We start from the raw sequence: 10,414 nt of genomic DNA, 5'->3' as shown, positions 1-10,414 counted from the left end.
GCTTATTTTGGGGCCACTTTGGGTCAGTTTTAGTACTTTTTAGGTCAGTTTTGGGCTTATTTGGCCAAATTTGGGTCAGTTTTGGGGGATTTTGGATCAGTTTGGGGGGATTTTTTTTTGCATTTTGGGTTAGTATGGGGGTATTTTTGGTCCCTTCTGGATCAATTTTGAGGCTTTCTGGCTCATTTAGGGTCAGCTTAGGGATTTTTAGCCAATTTTTGGTAAATTGTGGGTCAATTTTAGAGGGTTTTGGCCCCTTTTGGGTCAATTTTAGGGAAATTAGACCCATTTGGGTCAGTTTTAGGGGTTCGGTGTTTTTTTGGCCCATTTTGGGCCAGTTTTAGGTTGCTTTGGCCCATTTTGGGCCAGTTTTAGGTTGCTTTGGCCCATTTTGGGCCAGTTTTAGGGTGCTTTAGCCTATTCTGGGTCAATTTTAGGGGGGTTGGCCCATTTTGGGTCAGTTTTGGGTGATTTTGGGGTTTTTTTAGCCCATTTTGGGTCAATTTTAGGGGGGGTTGGCCCATTTTGGGTCAGTTTTGGGGTGTTTTGGGGTCGCCACCGCCGCCATGCTCTGTTATCCTGAGGTGCTGCAGCGGCACACAGGCTGCTTTGGCTCCATCTGGTGAGGAGATGACGTCATACGGGGGGGGGCGTGGCGGGGGTAGTGGGGGGTGGTGGGGTCTGTGACGTCATGGGGCGATGACGTCATCGGGGAAGGGGTGATGATGTCATTACACCCCCCCAGGCTGGTGGCCACCTGCAGCTCCCGCCTCCTGCGCAGAGAGTACCTGGCGGTTGATGTGCCCAGAGCCTGGTAATGAGGGGGGCTAATTAGGGGGTGTTAATTAGGGGAGGGGGTTAATGAGGGGGTAATTAAGGGAGGGGGTTAATGAGGGGGTAATTAAGGGAGGGGGTTAATGAGGGGGTAATTAGGGGAGGGGGTTAATGAGGGGGGTAATTAGGGGAGGGGGTTAATGAGGGGGGTAATTAGGGGTGGGGGTTAATGAGGGGGGTAATTAGGGGTGGGGGTTAATGAGGGGGGTAATTAGGGGTGGGGGTTAATGAGGGGGGTAATTAGGGGTGGGGGTTAATGAGGGGGGTAATTAGGGGTGGGGGTTAATGAGGGGGGTAGTTAGGGGTGGGGGTTAATGAGGGGGGTAGTTAGGGGTGGGGGTTAATGAGGGGGGTAGTTAGGGGTGGGGGTTAATGAGGGGGGTAGTTAGGGGTGGGGGTTAATCAGGGGGGTAGTTAGGGGTGGGGGTTAATCAGGGGGGTAGTTAGGGGTAACAAGGGGAGGGGGTTAATCAGGGGGGTAGTTAGGGGTGGGGGCTAATGAGGGGGGTAATTAGGGGTAACAAGGGGAGGGGGTTAATCAGGGGGGTAGTTAGGGGTGGGGGCTGATGAGGGGGGAAATTAGGGGTGGGGGCTGATGAGGGGGGAAATTAGGGGTGGGGGCTAATGAGGGGGTAATTTGGGGGATAACGATGGAGGGGGCCATTGAGGGGATGATTAATGAGGGGCTAATTGGGGGGCTAATGAGGGGCTAATTGGGAGGGGAGTTAATGAGTGTGGGTTCAATAAGGGGGGCTAACAAGGGAGGGAGGGTAGTGAGGGGGGCTAACGAGTGAAGGAGCTAATGAGCTGATGAGATCATTAATTAGTGAGCTAATGAGGTCATCAGGGGATGTGATGTCATCTGGGGGGGTGATGTCATTGGGGGGGGTGATGTCATGGATGGATTAACAAGCTAATTAAGGAGCTAATGAATGAATGGGCTAATGAACCTCCCCTGTCCCCCCCCAGCGCGGCAGTAATGTTGTTCCTGATTGGCCAGGGCGGGTGGGAGGAGCCTCCGGCGCCCGCTGCTCCCTCTACCTGGTGGTGCTGCTGCAGCTGGGGCTGGTGCAGGTCCTGCAGCTCCAGAGCCTCCTGCTGCTGGGTGAGCCCACCCCACGGCTGCCCCATAGCGCCCCACACCTGCCCCACACCCTGCCCCACATCTTCCCCCCCTCCAGAGGAGGCCACCCTGGTCCTGAGCCGCCTGCACCGCGCACACCCCCCGCCCCACATCGACCTCAAGACCCCCTGCAGGTGAGGGCCTGACCCACAGAGTGACCCACGGCTCCCTGCCCCATAGCCTGACCCATAGTCTGACCTTCAGCTCCCTGCCCCATAGCCAGACCCATAGCGTGACCCACGGCTCCCTGCCCCATAGCGTGACTCATAGCGTGACCCATGGCTCCCTGCCCCATAGCGTGACCCATGGCTCCCTGCCACATAGCCTGACCCACAGCCTGCCACATGGCTCCCTGCCCCATAGCCTGACCCATAGTCTGACCTTCAGCTCCCTGCCCCATAGCCAGACCCGTAGCGTGACCCACGGCTCCCTGCCCCATAGCGTGACCCACGGCTCCCTGCCCCATAGCCAGACCCATAGCGTGACCCACTGCTCCCTGCCCTATAGCGTGACCCATAGCATGACCCATGGCTCCCTGCCCCATAGCCTGACCCACAGCCTGCCACACGGCTCCCTGCCCCATAGCCTGACCCATAGTCTGACCTTCAGCTCCCTGCCCCATAGCGTGACCCATAGCGTGACCCACGGCTCCCTGCCCCATAGCGTGACCCATAGCGTGACCCACGGCTCCCTGCCCCATAGCCTGACCCACAGCCTGCCACACGGCTCCCTGCCCCATAGCCTGACCCATAGTCTGACCTTCAGCTCCCTGCCCCATAGCCAGACCCATAGCGTGACCCACGGCTCCCTGCCCCATAGCCAGACCCATAGCGTGATCCACGGCTCCCTGCCCCATAGCCTGACCCACAGCCTGCCACACGGCTCCCTGCCCCATAGCATGACCCACAGCTTTCTGCCCCATAGCCACACCCATAGCATGACCCACAGCTTTCTGCCCCATAGCCAGACCCATAGTGTGACCCACAGCTCCCTGACCCATATCCTGACCCCATCGCTTGGTCCCGCCCCCTACCCCATAGCACTGTCTCTGTCATGTGGCCCCGCCCCCTCCCCATGACCCCGCCCCCTCCCGAGGCCCCGCCCATCACCCATCCTGGCCCCGCTGCCCCCCCCCCAGCCCTGTGGCCCCGCCCCCCTGGCTGCAGCTGCTGCCGGACGCGTGGGCGCTGATGTCGGCATTGGAGCTGGCGCCAGACCCCTGGTTTGGGTGCCGGGCGACACCCGCCCACACAGCCTCCCCCTGCTGCTGCCACAGGTACCCCGACCCACAGATCCTGACCCTCAGATCATCCCCCTGCCCCATAGATACACCCCTGCCCCATAGATACACCCCTGCCCCACAGATCATCCCCTGCCCCACAGATCATCCCCTGCCCCACAGATCATCCCCTGCCCCACAGATCATCCCTTGCCCCATAGATACCGTTAGGAAGGGGGAAGGGGATATTACAGAGGCTGCTGGGGTAAGGCAGGTGCTTTGGGAGTCACAGCACGAGTTGATGGTGGAAATAGATAAATGCCAACAACACAGTGGCAGACTTGGGGATGTTGCTCCACATGAGAGTAGGGATAACTCTGTGGATTACCCCGTGAACTCCTCAGTGGAGCCGCTTTTGCCCATCCCCTATCGAAAAGCTCGCTGTGAGCTGTTGGGGATATCTGCATCTGCTGCCCCACTAAAATGCCTTTATACAAACGCACGTAGCATGGGGAACAAACAAGAAGAATTGGAGATCTTTGTGCGGTCGCAGGGCCACGATCTCATTGCAATCACTGAGACGTGGTGGGACAGCCTGGATGACTGGCACGCTACCATGGATGGCTACGTGCTTTTTAGGAAAGACAGGCTAGGGAGGCGAGGTGGGGAACTTGCTCTTTATGTTAGAGAGCACCTAGAATGTATTGACCTCCACCTGGGTCGGGATGAACCACTTGTCGAGAGCTTGTGGGTAAGAATTAAAAGGCAGGCCAGTATGTGTGATGTAGTCGTGGGCGTGTACTACAGGCCCCCTGATCAAGAGGAGTGGGTTGATAGTGCATTTTATAAGCAATTGGAAGTAGCTTCAAGATGGCAGGCGCTGGTCATTATGGGGGACTTCAATTACCCAGATATTTGCTGGGCAAGCAATACGGCCAGTCGTATGCAGTCCAGGCAATTTCTGCGGTATATGGAAGACAACTTCCTGATACAGATGGTGCAGGAACCTACGAGGAGAGGGCGGGTGCTGGACCTTGTTTTTACTAACAAGGACGGGCTCGTTAGGGAAGTGAAGGTCGGGGGCAGCTTAGGACAAAGCGACCATGAAATGATCGAGTTCAAGATCCTGAGTGGAAGAGGCAAGCCAAAAAGTAGGACAGCTACCCTGAATTTTGGAAGAGCTAACTTTGATCTCCTCTGCTACTTAATAGGGGCTATCCCTTGGGCTGCTCTGTTTGAAGGAATGGGAGCCTGCGAGAGCTGGCTAACATTCAAACAGCACTTCTTCCAAGCACAGAATAGGTGCATCCCTTTGAGTAAGAAATTGGGAAGGAGAGGTAGAAGACCTGCGTGGATAAGCAGGGAGCTTTTGAGTAAACTCAAAGGGAAGCAGAAGACCTATAAACTGTGGAAACAGGGTCTGAGATCATGGGATGAATATAAGGATGTTGCCAGGGCCTGCAGGGATGCAACTAGGAGGGCTAAGGCCTGCTTAGAAATTAAGCTGGCAAGGGACATAAAGGATAACAAAAAGAGTTTTTTCAGGTATGTGAATAGTAAAAGGATGACCAGGGATAATGTAGGTCCCTTGTTGAATGAGGCGGGTGTCTTGGTAACGGGAGATGATGAGAAGGTGGAGATACTGAATGCCTTCTTTGCCTCGGTCTTTACTCCGAAGGCTTCTCGGGACCCACAGATACCAGACGAAAGTAGCAGTGGTTGGGGAATGAACGGCTCACCTCTAGTTGAGGTAGGGGTGGTCCAGGAGCGACTCAAAGGATTGGATGCACACAAATCCATGGGTCCAGATGGGATACACCCATGTGTGCTGAGAGAGCTGGCGGAGGTGATTTCGGAGCCACTCTCTATCATCTTCAATAGGTCCTGGACTACAGGAGAAGTGCCTGAAGATTGGAGAATAGCCAATGTGACTCCAGTCTTTAAAAAAGGCAAGAAGGAGGATCCCAGTAACTACAGGCCAGTCAGCCTCACTTCTGTCCCTGGAAAGGTGATGGAACAGTTTGTTTTGGATGCCATCTCCAAACAACTGGAAGAGAAGAAGGTTATGAGGAGTAGTCAGCATGGATTCACCAAGGGGAAATCGTGCTCGACCAATCTCATAGCCTTCTATGATGTCATCACCAACTGGGTGGACGGAGGGAGAGCAGTGGATGTCGTCTACCTTGACTTTAGCAAAGCTTTCGATACTGTCTCCCACGACATCCTGATAGAGAAGCTGAGGGAACAAGGGTTAGATGAGTGGACAGTGAGGTGGGTCGAGAACTGGCTGTCGGACCGGGCTCAGAGGGTCGTGATCAGTGGAGTAGAATCTGACTGGAGGCCTGTGACTAGCGGTGTTCCCCAGGGCTCGGTGTTGGGTCCAGTCCTGTTTAATATCTTCATTGACGATCTTGATGAGGGAACAGCATCCACCCTCAGCAAGTACGCCGATGATACAAAGCTGGGAGGATTGGCTGACACGCAGGAACACTGCGCTGCCATCCAGCGAGACCTTGACAGGCTGGAGAGCTGGGCTGGGAGAAACCAGATGAGGTTCAACAAGAGCAAGTGTAAAGTCTTGCACCTGGGGAGGAACAACCGACTGTATCAGTACAGGCTGGGGGGTGACCTGCTGGAAAGGAGCTCTGTGGAGAAGGACCTGGGGGTCCTGGTTGATGACAGGTTGGCTATGAGCCAGCAGTGCGCACTGGTGGCTAAGAGAGCCAATGGGATCCTGGGATGCATCAGGAAGAGTATGTCCAGCAGGTCGAAGGAAGTGATCCTCCCCCTCTACTCTGCGTTGGTCAGGCCCCACCTGGAGTACTGTGTCCAGTTCTGGGCTCCATGGTATAAAAAAGACAGGGATCTCCTGGAGAGAGTCCAGAGAAGGGCCACGAAGATGATTAGGGGCCTGGAACATCTACCCTATGAGGAAAGGCTGAGTGAGCTGGGTCTGTTCAGCCTTGAGAAAAGAAGGCTTAGGGGAGACCTAATTAGTGTTTATAAATATCTTAGACTTGGGACGCAGGGGGATTTGGCCAGCCCCTTTTCAGTGGTCTGTGGGGACAGGACTAGGGGCAATGGCTGTAAGCTGGAGCATAGGAAGTTCCGCACCAACATGCGGAAGAACTTTTTCACAGTGAGGGTGACGGAGCAGTGGAATAGGCTGCCCAGGGAGGTGGTTGAGTCTCCTTCTCTGGAGATATTCAAGTCTCGCCTGGATGCCTATCTGTGTAATATGAGATAGGGAGCCTGCTTTGGCAGGGGGGTTGGACCCGATGATCTCTTGAGGTCCCTTCCAACCCCTAAGATTCTGTGATTCTGTGATTCTGTGATCCTGTGTAGGAAATGGCCCTGGTATACCACAAGGAATTGGCCATGGATTTGGGAACCGTAGTGGAGATGCAGCTAAAGTCAAGTACAGAGAGGTTGAGGAGGAAGAAGTACATGGGGGTGTGGAGGTGGTGGTCACAGGCTATGGTGATGATAATGAGGCCATTGCCCAGGAGAGCAGCCAGGTAGATGCCCAGGAAGAGCCAGAAGTGCAGGAGCTGCAGCTCGCGTGTGTCTGCAAAGGGCAGGAGGAGGAACTGGCTGATGGAGCTGCTGTTGGACATCTGCTGACATTAAGTGTGGAGACCTGTCCAAGGAGGAAAAGGCAAAGAGAAATTAGGGAATCTTTCTTTGAGGAAAATCCCTTCCACTACTTATGGAATGCCCTCAGGTTGACTCTCTGTATTCAGGGAGAATTTTGTCAGGTCCCTTTTGGGAGGTCTGCTTTGTGCTGGCTTGATTCTACCACTGCTGGAAAGAGGGAATTCATACATATTGGGGTCCTGAAGTGAGGGTCATCTCAAGGTCAGCCCCACCAATGGACTTGCACAGAGCCCCAGGTAACCAGGAGACAAAGGCAGTAAGGACAGGAGAGGAAACAGGGAGAAATGCTCCAGCCCAGGCGGGAAGTACAGGGACAGACAGACAGGTACTCGGGGGTTTTTCCTCTCTGTGGGTTGGGCTGCCAAGGAGAAGGCTCAGCCTGAAACCCTGGCACTCTGTGTGCAGAGTCTGTTCTGGGTGACAGAAATCAGGGGGTCGGTGGGGGAAGGGGTCTGCACTGTCGGGGATGTCAGGGAGGTACCAAATTGCCACTGCCAGGGCATTTATGGGAGCAGCTTCTTCTCCCTCCCTGACAATGTCTCTGCTGCCTGGAGATGACCCTGCAGCTGCTTCTCTTTGCCCATGTCACCTCCTGCTCTGTGCTCACAGACCTCATCCAAACTGCCCTGTGCTCAGCTCTGCTCTGCAGATCCTTCCTGGCATCAGGGCACTGCCCTGGGAACCTCTGTGTGTGCAGGACTCAAGAGAAGCTCAGACAAGTCTTAATGACCAATGAGTTTGCACTGGCTTCTGCAAAGTTATTAATAAAAGCTCAGCTCCCACTTCCCACCCCGTCACCAGGAGCAGAAAATTCAAAGCAAAGTCTCTTTACCTTTCTCCTCCTGTGAGCTCTCAGCATCCATCTGCTCTCAGCCTCACAGGTCTCCCCTCGGTGCCTACAGGCAGTGTCCCCAGCCCTGTGTGCTTGGCAGAGGAGCTGCTCCTGGGCAGAGCTGTCTCTGCAGCACTGCTGGGTTGCCATGAGCTCTTTCCATCCCAGGAGCCTGGCCCAGCTCAGCAGAAGACCAGTTCTTGTAGGCTCCCTCTTGGTGTCTCAGGCCTCATGGGGATCATTCTATAACCTCATCTCTGAGATCATTCTACCTGGGAGCAGATTGATCAGGACAGGGAGATATCATGCAGGGAGAAAGCACAGGGGGAGGCCATGCAGCTGTTACTCTCACTGGCAATACAGACTTGACACCAACAATAAAATCAATCTAATTCATTAGTCAGTCCAAAGAGAGCAGAGAAATGAGAACAAAACCTAAAGAAATGAAATTTTAAACACCCACCTACAACCCTCCCTTCATATCCCAGGGTCCACTTCACTCTTTAACTCTCTCTTCTCTCTGAGTGAGTGGCACTGGGGGACAGGGAATGGGGGTTGGGGTCTGTTCATCACACATCATCTCAGCTGCTCCTTCCTGGTCAGGGGGAGGGTTCCTCACAGTCTCCCCATGCTCCAGCATTGGGTTCCACTCACAGGAGACAGTCCTCCATGAACCCCTCCAACGTGAGTCCTTCCCAAATGGCTTCAGATCATCACCAGCTGCTCCAGGGTGGGTCACTTTAGTGGGGTGCCATCCTTCAGCAACAGACTGCCCCAGCGTGGGTTCTCCAAAGCCCTGCCAGCTAACCTGCTCCAGCACAGGCTTCCTATGAGGCCACAGCCTCCTTCAGTGTCCTCACATGCTCAACATTGGGGACTTCTACAGGCTGCATGTAGAATCACTGTTCCACATCACTCAGCATGGGCTGCGGGGTACAGCCTCAGTCACCATGGTCTTCTCCACAGGCTGCAGGGGAATCTCTGCAATGAGGCTTGGAGGACCTTCTCCCCCTACATCACCGAGCTTGTTCTCTGCAAAGTCCCTTACACTTTCTCACTCCTTTGTCTGGTGGCAAAAAGCAGCTGCTGGTTTTTATTTCCCCTCTTAAAAATCCTGTCACAGCGTTGTGATTCACAGTGCTCTGATCCCCACAGCCAATACATTGTCACTGCCCCTCTGCAAGGGCAGTGCCTGTGACCAGTTCTTCTGAGAAATCTCCCAGATCCTCAAGCTCTCTCACTCATGGTCCTACCTCAGTGAAATTGTAATCAGAGCATGTCTAGCTTTTGGGTGTTTTGTGTTCATTGTGGTGTCCTATGTGCAGATCTTCAGGGCTGTGCTGAGGATCTCCTCTCAGCAGGGACGGCACAAAGCCTTTTCCACCTGCCTCCCTCACCTGGCCGTGGTCTCCCTGTTCCTCATCACCGCTGTGTTCACCTACCTGAAGCTCCCCTCCATCATTTGCACCTGGTAGTGACAAGTTTTAGTCAGTGGTTCCTCCAGAATTAAAATTTCCCATCTACAGCATGAGGAACCAGGAGCTCAATGATGCCGTTTGGAAAGTGATGACTGGATGTCTCTAAGCAGCAACTGCTCATTCAGGCTGGATCAAGTCCAGATCACTCTTCAGAGCCTACATGTCATCCAGACAATTAATACTCCCACACAATTTGGTGTCATCTGCAAACTTACTGAGGGTGCACTCTATCCCCTCGTCCAGATCATGAATAAAGATGTTAAAGAGGGCAGGCCCCAGCACCGAGTCCTGGACAACACACCTTGGCACCTTCCACCAGCTGGATTTAACTCAGTTCACTACAGCCCTTTGGGCCTGGCTGCCCAGCCAGTTTCTAACCCAGCAGAGTGTACCCATCTAATCCATGAGCGGGTAGTTTCTCCAGCAGGGGAAATGCTTTGGGAGACAGTGATGAAGGCTTCACTGAAATCTAGGTAGACCACATCTACAGCCTTCCCCTCATCCACTGAGCAGCAGGTCACCTTGCCATAGAAGGAGATCGGGTTGGTCCATCACGATCTGCCTCTCCTAAACCCATGCTGACTGGGCCTGATCACCTGAGTGTCCTGCATGTGCTGCATGATGGGACTCATGACGATTTGTTCTATCACCTTCCCTAGCACCGAGGTCGGTCAGGCTGACAGGCCTGCAATTCCTGGGACCTCCCTCTGGCCTCTCTTCACGATGGGCGTTGCAGCTGCTTGTGTTTTTTTCTCCTATATGTGATTCCCAGAGGCTCTGTGACCATCGCAGATTCGCTTGGCCCTGGTCAGCAGCACCTATGGCCTTGAATTAGCCGATGTTTGCTCTTCAGGACCTGCAGAGAGCTCCAGCTGTTCCTTACGCCAGACATTTGCTGCAGCCCCAGTTCTGTCCCAGCACCCAGCTACACAAAACTGCGACAGCCACAGAATCCTTACCTCACAATCCACTGAACTCACAGTCTGTCAAATTCCTTACCTCACAAACCATCTATCAATCTCCTGACCTCACAATCTATTTCTCAGTCAATCTTTTTACCTGACAGTCTTATCTATGAATCAATCTCCTTACCTCACAAACTAGTTAACTCAAAATCCGCTTTCCTCACAATCCCCTTACCTCATAATCTATGTATCAATCTCCTTACCTCACATCCAATAAATCCATCAATCTACTTACCTTATATCTCTCTATCTGTCAATCCTGTTACCTCACAATCCCCTTAACTCACAATCGGTTACTCTCCTTAC

This window comes from Gallinula chloropus (assembly GCF_964237585.1).
Source record: "Gallinula chloropus genome assembly, contig: HAP1_SCAFFOLD_137, whole genome shotgun sequence".
NCBI lineage: Eukaryota > Metazoa > Chordata > Aves > Gruiformes > Rallidae > Gallinula > Gallinula chloropus.
The sequence above is the reverse complement of the archived record's forward strand: the minus strand, read 5'-3'. Positions refer to the sequence as shown.